The sequence below is a fragment of the Monodon monoceros genome, unplaced genomic scaffold (genome assembly GCF_005190385.1).
Source record: "Monodon monoceros isolate NGI ecotype Baffin Bay Population unplaced genomic scaffold, NGI_Narwhal_1 Super_Scaffold_2, whole genome shotgun sequence".
Taxonomy (NCBI): Eukaryota; Metazoa; Chordata; class Mammalia; order Artiodactyla; family Monodontidae; genus Monodon; species Monodon monoceros.
In genome coordinates, this window is record NW_021703776.1 from 24,444,363 (window position 1) to 24,457,602 (window position 13,240).

The window sequence follows — 13,240 nt, forward strand, 5'->3', positions numbered from 1 at the left end:
TGTATGAGTTTAAGATGTACAGCTTAATGATCTGACTTACATCATGAAGTGATGATCACAGTAAGTTTAGTGAACACCCATCATCTCACAGAGATAGAAAATTAAAGTGAAAAAAATTTTTTTTGTCTGATGAGAACTTAGGATTTACTCTCTTAATAACATACATATATAACATAGAGCACTGTTATTTTTATCATGTTGTACATTACACCTCTAGTTTAATATTGTCCCAGAGGTCTCTGGCACTGTCCTCATTTGTTTTTTCATTCTTTTCCATATTCTGTTTGACAGCAGTAATTTCCACCACTCTGTGTTCCTGCTTATTTATTCATTTCTCTGCCTCAGTTATTTTGCTATTGATTCCTTCTAGTGTATTTTTCATTTCAGTTATTGTATTGTTCACCTCTGTTTGTTCTTTAAATCGTCCAGCTCCTGTTTAAACATTTCTTGTGTTTTCTCAATCTGTGCCTCTCTTCTTTTTCAGAGATCATTACTCTGAATTATTTTTCAGGTAGATTTCCTATCTCCTCTACATTTAGTTGTTCTTGTGGGTTTTTATCTTTTTCCTTCATTTGCAACATAGTTCTCTCTTTTCTCATTCTGTCTAACTTCCTGTGTTTGTGGTCTCCTTTCCACATCCTGCAGGGTAATAGTTCCTCTTGCTTCTTGTGTCTGCCCCCTGGTGGGTGAGATTGGTCCATAGGTTTGTGTGGGCTTCCTGGTGGGGGGACTGGTGTCTGCCATCTGGTGGGTGGAGCTGGGTCTTTTTCCTCTGATGGGCAGGGCCGCATCAAGTGTTCTGTTTTGAGGTAGCTGTGATCACACTATGACTTTAGGTAGCCTGTCTGCTGTTGGGTGGGGCTGTGTTCCTGTCTTGCTGGTTGTTTCGCCTGGGGCATTCCAGCTCTGAAGCCTATAGGCTACTGGGTGTGGTTGGATCTTGGTGCCGAAATAGGGACTTCTGGGAAAGCTCACGCCATTCAGTATTCCCTGTGTCTTCCGCTACCAGTGTCTTTGCCTGCACAGTGAGCCACAGTCGATCTTCACCTCTCAGGAGACCCTCTAAGACCCCTATGTAGGTGCAGCCCAGGTTCCTATGGAGGTACTTCTTTGTGCTGGGTCCCAGTGCGTGTGAGACCTTGTGCATGCCCTCCAAGAGTGGAGTCTCTGTTTTCTCCAGCCCCGTGGAGCTTCTGCACTCAATCCCTGCTGGCCTTCAAGGCTAAATGCTGTGGCAGTCCTTCCACCCAATGTCAGACCCTCAGACTGTCTTGGAGGACTATTTTATGTGGCAGTGTCCCTATGTCACCTGAATGGGTTTAATATTTTTTGATGTGAGTGTTGTTTTTAGTATAGATGTCTGCCACCTCTTTCCTCAGTGTTTGCTGGCTGTTACCTCTTTATAGGCAGTGTGACTGATGTTGTGGTGACAAGAACCTCCACTGGATATTGAGTAGGGCCTCCCCTTTGCTCTGTAGTTGTCACTGCCCTGTCAGAGGTGGGGTCTGCTTCCTAGTTGTTGGAGTAGATTCCCCCACATCTGTTTCCTAGCTGTGTTTCTGGTCAGCAGTGTGAGTTACGTGGGATTGGAGCACTTCCACTGGGAGGGAAGCCACTAAGAATTCCTCCTCTGGAGCTGTTCACTTGTGAGTGTGCTCTGTGGTGATACCTTTCACCCGTTGTGGGAGCCCTTAGATTACACTGTTGTTGGCACTGTTCTCAGCCCCATCTTAACTGTGGGTATGTCGGTGATTGGACCTGGTGTCTCTCAGACATTTTCACCAGGCCACCAGTGTAGATCGACTGATGTCAAGTCCTAGGATTGCAGTAATCATGGATATGGACCTGCTTTGGGTGCTGTGGGGGCAACTCTGATTCTAGCCTGGCCCAACACCCATGTGTATGTGCTCACAAAGTCTACAGCTGCTAGAACTAGGCCTGTCTTGTCTATGGAGACAGGCACTTGCTTTGTGTTCAGATGTTCCGTATGTGCTGAGTTTACAAGTCCGGTCGCGGGGGTGCAGTTTGCATAGCTGTGAAGAGAGATTTCGGCTTTTCTTCTTTACTTGCACAGCCCCTGGGACTCAGCTGTGGTTTCAGCCACACCTCTGCATGTGGGCCACCCACAGGGGACTGCTCCCCAGGCTGCCCCGGAGCACATGATTCTGCCCAGGCAAAGAGGCGGCACGGAGGCAGTGCAGCGGCCAGGGTCGTGGGAGCCCTGGTGGCGAGGTGTGCGTGGGGGATCCAGCAGCCATGGGCATAACAGAGCTGGCCTCAGCAGTGACAAGGCACACAAGGGAGCCAAGGGTCACAAGCACAAGAAAGCTGGCCCCAGTAGGGGCCCTTCCTAGCGCCAGCCACCCGAGCGAGAGAACAGGTCCCACCAGGGGCCTTCCTAACACCCGGCCACCAGTCCAAGAGAGCCAGCCCCAGTGGGGGCCCTTCCTAGTGCAAGGCCATGGGCATGAGAGACCCAGCCCCAGTGGCAACGAGACGTGTAGGGGAGCTAGCAGCCGTGGGCTTGACCGAGCTAGCCCCAGAGAGGGTCGTTTCTAGTGCCCGGCTGCCTGTGTGAGAGCAGGCCCTGGTGGGGGCCCTTTCTAGTGCTTGGGAGGCAGGGCCTGGCACATGGGGAGGGAGGTTGCAATGGCGGCTCCGCCCATTGTGTGTCACTTAACAACGGTGCTTTACTTCTGTGGCAGCCTGGATTTCCTTCACAAGCATTCTCGGTTGTGGACTTCCTCACTCTTGTCCTCTCAGGCTCTCTCCTTGCAGCCAACAGCAGTCCTCTTCCCAGGTTTGCTCTCCAACCCCACGTTCCAGCACACAGCCCATGTGCACACTGGGGACACGCGACTCAGGCTGAGGCGTGCAGGGCTGTGGCACGGGCCATCTGTGTAGGTCTCACTCTGTCCTGCCTGTCACAGAAAGGTTGCTGCACTCTCTTCTGATAGCCCCCGAGCTCCCCTTCTGTCCCAACTGATCTCTCCACCGATGAGGGGGCTTCCCTGGAAGCGGGAACCTCTCCTCACCTTCAACATCCCACCCAGGGGTGTTGTTACCGCCCGCTTCCTCTTCTCTTCATTTTCCCTTCTTGTTTCTTTCATCCTACCCAGTTTCATGGGGATCTTTCTTGTCCTTTTAGGTGTCCGAGGTCCTCTGCTAGTGTTCAGCCAGTGCTCTGTGAGAATTGTTCCATTTGTAGAGGTAGTTTTGATGTATTTGTGGGGAGAGGTGAACTCCATGTCCTCCTACTTCTCTGCCATCTTGACCTCCCCACTCATTTGTTTTATTTAGATTCTACATATAACTGGAATCATGCACTATTTGTCTTACTTTGGTTTATTTCACTTAGCATAATACCCTTAAGATCCATCTATGTTGTCATGAATGGCACGATTTCATTCTTATTCATGGCTAAGTAATATTCCATTGTACATATAAGCCACATCTTCTTTACCCATTCATTTATTTATTTTTATTTTATTTTATTTTATTTGTTTATTTTTTTGTGGTACGCGGGCCTCTCACTGTTGCGGCCTCTCCCGTTGTGGAGCACAGGCTCAGCGGCCATGGCTCACGGGCCCAGCCACTCCGTGGCATGTGGGATCTTCCCGGACCGGGGCATGAACCCGTGTCCCCTGCACTGGCAGGCGGACTCTCAACCACTGCGCCACCAGGGAAGCCCTACCCATTCATTTATTGATGGGCACTTAGGTTGCTTCCATATCTTGGCAATTGTAAATAATACTACAGTGAACATAGGGGTGCATATATGATTTCTAATAGGGGTTTTGGGTTTTTTTCTGATGTATACCGAGGAACGGAATTGCTGAGTTATATGGTAATTACCTTTCAGTTGTTTGAGGAAGCTCCTACTATTTTCCATATTGGCTGCACCAATTTACATACACTCCAGTCCTCCAGCATGAAGGCTCATATTCTCCATATCCTTACCAGTGCTTGTTATTTGTTGTCTTTTTGATAATAGATGTTCTGACAGGTGTGAGGTGATACCTCATTGTGGTTTTGATTTGCATTTCCCTGATGGTCAGTGATGTTGAAAATCTTTTCATTTGCCTGTTGACCATGTGTATGTAGAAAAAATGTCTATTCAGATCCTCTGCCATTTTTTAATTGGGCTGTTTGTTCTGTTGATGTTGAGTTGTATGAGTTCTTTGTATATTTTGGATATTAACCCCTCATAAGTCACATCATTTACAAATTTCTTCTCTCATTCAGTAGTTGGTTCTTTTGGTCATTGATAGTTTACTTCCCTGTGCAAAAGCTTTTCATTTGATGTAATCCTATTTGTTTGTTTTTGCTTTTGTTTCACCTGTGTGAGGAGACATATTACAAAATAAATACTGTGAAGACCAGTGTGAAAAAGCATATTGCTAGTTTTCTTCTAGAAGTTTAATGGCTTAATTTTGAATTTATTTTTGTTCATGGTGTGATAGAGCAGTCCAGTTTGACTATTTTGCATGTAGCTGTCCAGTTTTCTCAGTGCCATTTGTTGAAAAGTCTGTCTTTTCCCAATGTACGTATTTCCTTCTTTGCCATAGATTAATTTTCCATATAAGTGTGAGTTCATTCTGGGATGTCTGTTTTGTTCCACCAATGTATGTGTCTATTTTTTGTGCCAGTACTCTTTGAATTACTGTAGCTTTGTAGTATATTTTGAAATCAGGGAGTGTGCTACTTCCAGCTCTGTTTTTCTTTCTCAAGATTGTTTTGGCTATTTGGGGTCTTTTGTGTTTCCATACAAATCTTGGAATTAGTTGTCTTAGCTCTGTGAAAAATGTCATTTGTATTGATACTTTGATAGGAATGACATTGATTCTGCAGATTGCCTTGGGTAGTATGGTCATTTTAAGAATATTCTTCCAATCCATAAACACAGTATATTTTTCCATGTTTGTGTCATACGAAATTTCTTTCATTTGTGTCTTAGAATTTTTGGAGTACAAGTCTTTTACCTCCTTATTTAGATTTATTCCTAGGTATTTTGTTCTTTTTGATGTAATGATAGGTGGGCTTGTTTTCTTAATTTTTCTTTCCTTTTATTTATTTTTAATTTACAATCCACATTTTGCTGTAATGTGTTAGAAATCAGTTCTGGCTGTATGTGTCATTCACTAAACTTCAGAATTTTATTTGTTTCATATATGGGACATAATGTACAACAGTAATTTAATATGTAAATCCAAAAATGCTAATTTGGGGACTATAAATTAGCATAGGATAACGTTTGTTCAGATTAGAGCACATACATGTCGTTCAGATTAGAGCACAAACATCTTTTCATGTGCTTCTTGGCCATCTAGCTGTCTCTCATTGATTTTGAGGGGCTTTTTAAGAAAATGTCTTTCAAAGCTTTTAATATCTTCTTTATTTTTCTGAAGTTTAATGAAAATATGCATGTGTGAGACTTTTAAAATGTGAAGCAATGGGCAGTCGATGAACTCTTTCATTCTAAAAATTGTATCTCATGGCAAATCTGTTTTTGTCCTTTCCTTTATTTGTGTGAAACTCCAAATATTGGAATGATAAGGGCTAAATGCTGGGGTACCAATGTCCACCCTAAAAGCCTTGGATTGCCCCTCCCCACTCCCCCAATTTTTGGATAAGACAATAGGCAAATTAAGAATAGATTAGATTTTGCTAAGATAAAAAACAAACCATCCAAAAAACTTAGGGACTTTAACAACAGTAGAGACCAGGATCTTTGTTCCACATCTCTTCACTCTGGGTGTAGGCTGATAAAGCAGCCAGCATCTCAGTGTTGCTGGCCTGTGTTGGATGGAATGAGAGCTGTGGCACACTGGTGGGTGGATTTGGGGTAATTGTTGCTAAGCTGGCGTTCCCAGATATTGTGTCAGCCTGCTGGTGGGTGGGGTTCCTTCCTGACATGGCTACTGTGGGTTTTGGGGTATCTCAAGGCTAGTGCTGATGCATTAGTGAGTGGGGCTGGATCCTGGGGTGGCAGGCTTGTGGTCCCAAGATGTCCCAGAGCTGGTGTTGGCTTGCTAGTAGGCAGGGCCAAGACAAGGTGAACTCGAGGCTCATGCAGGCTTGCTGGTTGGTTGGCTGGGTCCTGACAAGCCGGGCTGTGGGGCTGCAGTGATCCTGCAGCTTGTGTCTGCCTGTAGGTGGGTGTGGTCAAGGCCCAGGGGATCATGGGTGCCAGGTGGAGCCAGGTCCTATGATCTCTGGAAGAAGGGTCCTAGGGGTCCTGGAGCTGGTGTTGTCCTGCTGGTGAGTGAGCCCAAGTCCCAAGGAGGATGGCCGAGGGGTCCTGAGGTGTCTCAGAGCTAGTGATGGCCTGCTGATGGGTGGGGCCAGAGCTCAGGAGGTCCCCGGGCTGGTGCCAGCCTGCTAGTGGGTGGTCTCTCTTTTGCCATGGCAGGCTGTGAGGCTGCAGTGGTCCCGGGGCTTGTATCTTCACATTGTTGGGTGAGTCTAGGGCCCAGGTTGTCCTGGGGCTGATGCCTGCCCACTGGTGTGTGATGTGGGTTGTAGGGTTAGCAGTGGCACTCTGATGAGCAGAACCAGGTCCCAGGGTTTCTGGCTGTAGGACCCTGGTGGTCCTGGAGCTGGTGTTGACATGCTGGTGGGTGGGGCTAGGGCCCCACAGGGTCCTGGGGCTGGTGCCTGCTTACTGGTGGGTGGGCCCCTGGCCCAGGAACTCCTGAATCTGGTGCCTGCCCACTGGTAGGCAGAGCCAGGTCCTGGGGTCTCTGGCTGCAGACCCTGGGGGTTGTTCCTGAGCTAGTCCTGAAGCACTGGTGTGGGACCATGGCCTGGGTCCTCTGATGGGCAAGACCATGTCCTGGGGCAGCTATGGGCTCAGGGGGTCTTAAGGAAAACTGTCTGCTGGTGGGTGAGGCTGTGTCCCTACACTTTTAAGCTAGAGGGAGGATTCCAAAATGGTGCTTACTAGTACCAGTGTCCTCAAGGTAGAATAAGCTCCCAAATATGGCTGATGCCAGTGTCTCTGTCCCCAGAGTGAGCTTCAGATGCCTCCTGCCTCTAGTAGGCTCCGTAATATCAGCAGGTGTGTCTGACCCAGGCTGGGTAGCTTGACGTGAGTCTCAGAACTGTTGCTCCTTGGGGAGACCTCTTTTAACTTTTCGTTATCCTCCTATTTGTGGGTCGCCCACCCTGAGGGTATGGGTCTTGACTATATTGGGTGTCTGTCATTTCTTATCAGCCTTGTTGTGGTTCTTTCTTTATATCTTTAGTTGTAGATAATCTTTTCTATTAGATTCCAGGTTTTCTCATCAACAGTTGCTCAATAAATAGTTGTAAGTTTGGTGTGCCCAGGTGAACAGGGGAGCTCAGGGTCTTCCTACTCTGTCATCATGGCCACCTCCCACCTACTCTCTTCTTAAATACCCACGAAGCACATTTTCTTTTTTAATACACCACATTTTCATAGATTGTAACAGAGATATGTTCCAAATATTATTGCAGTCTGTGGAAGGAGGTATAATCACACCAGAGAAGGCTCCAGAGAGATGGCAGCATTTGAACTGGGTTTTCAAGTGGAAATGGAAGTTAATAGGGGAAGTTAGAAGTGAGAATCGTGTGTTCAGGCACTGAAATGTGTTGTATTTGGATAACTGTAGGTAGTTTGGTAAGACCTGAGGTAAAAATTGCATTTTTTGGTGTTGAGATGGGAATGGGAGGGAATATTAAGTTGGATTTAGGTAGAGGTCAACTCCTAATTGATGTCGTATGTCTTCCAAAGGAATTTGTATTTTATTTAATAGGCAATGAGGAGTCATGGAATGTTTTTAAACCAGAAAATGATGTGGTTAGGGATAAATTTTAGAAAAATAAAATAGCATGCAGGATGGTTTGAAGTGGAAGGAAACTCAAAGTAGGGAATCCAGTTGGGAACCATTTAAATAGTCTGGGGCATTTGAAATTCTGAAGCAAGAAAGTAGCACTGGACATGAGAAGTGGATAATTAAAAGGTATTTAAGAGCTAAGTAGGCTTGTCAGAATTTGGTAACTTAATGGCACAAAAGACTCTAGGTGGCTAGGCCTAACTAGGTCTTTTTTTTTTTTTTTTTCACACACAAACACACACACATACTGTATTTTATTTTTACAAGAGATAAATAGGCTGACACCAAGCATTGTAAATGGATGACCACAACAAAAGCAACAATGATTGCAATTACCAAACACGAAACACACTCACACTGTGTCATAATATTGACATTCAGTCCAGGAATCCTCCACTGTAACAGCTCCTTTACTTTGCAGTGAAAATTGATTTGTATATTTTTTGCCTCTGAGTCCTTGTGGGATTTTTTTTTTTTTAATTCAAACAGAAAGTCACAATATTTATAATCATCCTCATCAGTTCACTCAGTCCCGTGTAATTAAACTTTTTTCATCTTGATCTTTTGTTAGCACTTTTATGAGTTCATCAGTTTTCCATTAGAGTTCTGAAAATGCTTATTCATTCAGTTCAGCAGTACAGTTACCAGAAACCTGTACTTGACATGCAGAATCAAAAAGGAGAAGAATATATTGAAATATAGATAATAATTATTTTCTTGGCATGTGTTTAAGACATCTAGGAGTGGGTATCAAATGGCACGTGGAAATTTGGACCTCACAGAATATAAAAAGGCATGAATTTTTTTTTTACTCTTCTCACTAATTTTTTTTATTTTGGAAAATATAGTTATTTTTAATAAATATAATTATTTTTATTTTTTTGCTTTACCAGCTTTTTTTTGACATCTTTATTGGAGTATAATTGTTTTACAATGGTGTGTTAGTTTCTGCTTTATAACGAAGTGAATCAGCTATACGTATACATACATCCCCACATCTCCTCCCTCTTGCGTCTCCCTCCCCCCTTCCCTATCCCAGCCCTCTAGGTGGACACAAAGCACCGAGCTGATGTCCCTGTGCTATGTGGCTGCTTCTCACTAGCTATCTACTTTACATTTGGTAGTGTATATATGTCCATGAAAAGGCATGAATTTAATAAAATCAGAGAAGTGACTAATTTTGAGTGTGATAAGTAGAGAAGTAAGGATGAAATTCTACAAACATATTTATGAGTCAGGTGATTTGGAAAATCTTGAGAAGGAGTAGAAAGAGAGTGAGCAGGAAGTCAGTGGAGCATTGAAACCCAGAGAAATCTTGAGTTTTAAGGAGACAGAATTTGACAGGTAGAACACATTGAGATTGGAATGTCATCAAAAGCAGTTTTTGGAGAGAGGTGGAGATGAAATTTCAAGAGGTTAGAAGTAATAGTAGGAAAACACGTGGTAATTGAGCACAGAAAAATTTCAAGAAGGTTTGCAATAAAAGGAGCAGAGAAAATGGATAAGGGGCTATATTTTAGTTCAGGGAAATTTAAGTATAGGCCCGTCAGTAAGAACGAGTTCCTTCTTGCACAGCCGAAGCTGTTATCTGAAGTCAAAGGTTCTCCTCAGGGCTAACATCACCATCTGCTACACTGTTATGTCTATATTTACTGTGCTCCAGGTGTCTAATTGTTTTTTTAATTGAAATGTATTTGACATATAATATTGTATAAATTTAAGGAGCAAGACATGTTAATTTGATACATTTTATATATTGCAATATGACTGCCATTGTAGTGATAATTATAATTTCTATCCTGTTACATAATTATCCTTTCTTTTTAGTCGTTGGAATAATTCTAGTCTCTCAGCAAGTTTAATGGTAACAATACAGTACTGTTGCCTGTAATCACTGTTCTGTACATTAGAGTGCTACGACTTATTTACCACTTGTTGCAAGTTTGTACCCTTAAAAAACATCTGTTCTATCTCCCCACCTCCATCCCATGGTAACCATCATTTTACTCTTTTTAGGAGTTTGGATTTTCAGATTCCACATGAAAGTGATATCATGGAGTACTTGTCTTGCTCTGCCTGACTTATCTCACTTAGTGTAATGCATTCAGTGTTCATCCATGTTGTCAAAAATGGCAGGATGTCCTTCTTTCTCATGGCTGAATAATATTCTGTAATTATTAATAATAATAATTTATATATGTATGTATGTACATTGTATTTTTTAAAGGTAACAAACTTGTATACTGAGGTAGATACTTTTTTTTTAATGTGACTCCATTTGGAAATAGGGTCTTTTAAAAAAAAATTTATTTATTTATTTTGGGCTGTGTTGGGTCTTCATTGCCACGCGCGGGCCCTCTCCAGTTGCCGGGAGCGGGGGCTACTCTTCGTTTCCATGCATGGACCTCTCATTGCAGTGGCTTCTCCTCTTGCGGAGCACGGGCTCTAGGCTCGCGGGCTTCAGTAGTTGTGGCGCACGGGCTCAGTAGTTGTGGCTTGCGGCCTCTAGAGCATAGGTTCAGTCGTAGTAGTGCATGGGCTTAGTTGCTCCGTGACATGTGGGATACTGCCGGACCAGGGTTCAAACCTGTGTCCCCTGCATTGGCAGGTGGATTCTTAACCACTGTATAAATATACCCCACTTCTTGTTTATTCATTCACCCACTGGTGAGCACCTAGGTTGTTTCCATATCCTGGCTATTATGAATAATGCTACAATAAACATGAGAGTGCATATATCACTTCAATATCCTGTTTTCATATCCTTTGAGTATATATCTAGAAGTGGAATTGCTAGATCATATGGTAGATCTACTTTTAATATTTTGAGGAACCTCCATATTGTTTCTATAGTGGTTGCACTGTTTACATTCCCACCAGTAGTACAAAAGTGTTCCCTTTTCTCTACATCCTTGCCAACACTTGTTATTTCCTGCTTATTGATAATAGCCATTCTATCAGGTGTGAGGTGATATTTATTTGTGATTTTGATGTGCATTTTCATGATAATTTGTAATGTTGAGCATCTTTTCATGTACCTGTTGGCCATTTGGATATCTTTGGAAAAATGTCTTAGCTCCTCTGCCCATTTTAAAATCAGATTATTATTTTTTTTTGCTGTTCTGTTGTATGAGTTCTTTATATATTTTGGATATAAACCTCTTATATACGATTTGCAAAATGTTTCTCCCATTCAGTAAGTTGTCTTTTCATTTTGCTGTTTCTTTTGCTGTGCGGAAGCATTATAGTTTTATGTGGTCCCATTTGTTGAGTTTTGCTTTGGTTGTTTGTGCTTTTGGTATCATATCCCAAATTTTTTTGCCAAGACCAATGTAGAGGAGCTTCTTCCATACATTTTCTTCAAGGATATTTATGACATCAGGTCATATGTTTAAGTATTTGATCCACTTCAAATTTTTTGTGAGTGGTGAAAGATAGGGGTCCAATTTCATTGTTCTGCATCTGTTTATGCATTTTGCCCAACATCATTTGTGAAGAGACTTTTCTTTACCCATTGAGGGTTCTGGGCTCCTTTGTTGAATAGTTAGTTGACCATATAAGTAGGGTTTTTAATTCTGGGCTTTGTATTCTGTTCTGTTGGTTTTTGTGTCTATTTTTAATGCCAGTACCATACTGTTTTTATTACTGTAGCTTTGTAGTATAGTCTGAAACCAGGAAGTGTGACACTTCTGGCTTTGTTCTTTTTCCCCACAGTTGTACTGGATATTCAGAGTCTTTTGTAATTCCATACAAATTTTAGGATTGGTTTTTCTATTTCTGTGAAGAATGCTATTGGTATTTTGATGGGGATTGCATTGAATCTATAGAAGACTTTGGGTAGTATAGATATTTTAATGTATTAATTCTTCCTATCTATGAAGAAGGGGTGTCATTCCATTTGTTTGTGTCTTTTTTGATTTCTTTCAGTAAAGCCTCATCATTTTGATTGCTCATATCTTTCACTTCCTTGATTAATAGATGCTATTTCATTGTTTTTTTGATGTTATTGGGAATGGGCTAGTTAGTCTTTATTCCTTTTTCTTATGTTTCATCTTTAATGGATAGAAATGCAACTGATTTTTGTATGTTGATTTTATATCCTGCAAGTTTACTGGAATCATTGATTAGTTCCAACAGTTTTTTGGTGGAGTCTTTTTATTTATTTTTTATTGGAGTATAGTTGCTTTACAATGTTGTGTTAGTTTCTGTTGTACAGCAAAGTGAATCAGCCACACGTATACATAGATCCACTCTTCCTTGGATTTCCTTCCCATTTAGGTCAGCACAGAGTATTGAGTAGAGTTCCCTGTGCTATACAGTCTGTTCTCATTAGTTATCTCTTTTATACATAGTAGTGTATATACGTCAGTCCCAATCTCCCAGTCCATCCCACTCGTCCTCCGCCCGTGGTATCCATGTTTGTTCTCTACATCTGTGTCTCTATTTCTGCTTTGCAAATAAGTTCATCTATACCATTTTTGTGATTTTCTATGTACTAAATCATATCATCTGAAAATAGTAACAGTTTTACTTCTTCCTTTTCAATTTGGATCCCTTTTATTTCTTTGTCTAGCCTAATTGCTCTAGCTAGGACTTTCAGCACTATGTTGAATAGGAGTGTGAGAGTGGGCATCCTTGTCTTGTTCCTGATCTTAGAGAAAAATCTTTCAAATTTTCTCCCTTAACTATAATGTTAGCTGTGGGTTTGTCACATATGGCCTTTAGTATGTTGAGGTATGTGTTCGTTCTACAACCAATATGTCAAGTGTTTGTACCATTAAAGGGTGTTGTATTTCTGTCAAATGACTTCTTTCTACATCTATTGGGATGATAATGCGATTTTTAAATTTCATTCTATTAATGCGATGTATTACATTAATTGATTAACGTATGTTGAAGTATCCTTGTATACCAGAGAACATCCCTCTTGGTCATGGTGTATAATATTTTAATATGTTCTTAAATTTGGTTTGCTAATATTTTGTTGGAATTTTTGCATGTATAGTCATCTGGGATATTGGTCTAGTTGTTTTTGATATTTGGATGACACCCAGGACAGTTTGGCTCTTCCACCTCCCTTCTTCCCAGCCCTGTCGCTAAACCCAGCTCAGTTTCCACCTGGCCCTGTTCTCCAGCTTACCATCAGTTTCTTATTACCAAGATCTTTTATTACAATGTGACTTTTTACAGTTAGTAATAATGTTTATTTACGTGACTTTTTGGATGAATTTTCTCCCCATGTTCTTCTACAGTTTTGCTGCTTGTATTTCTCATCATTGAATCCATAGCGTCCCACAGTGTAAAAACTTTGAAGTTCTGGCAATATTCCTCACACGTTAGAAATCCTCTTGATGCCAAGTTTCTCTAGGCACTCTTGAAAT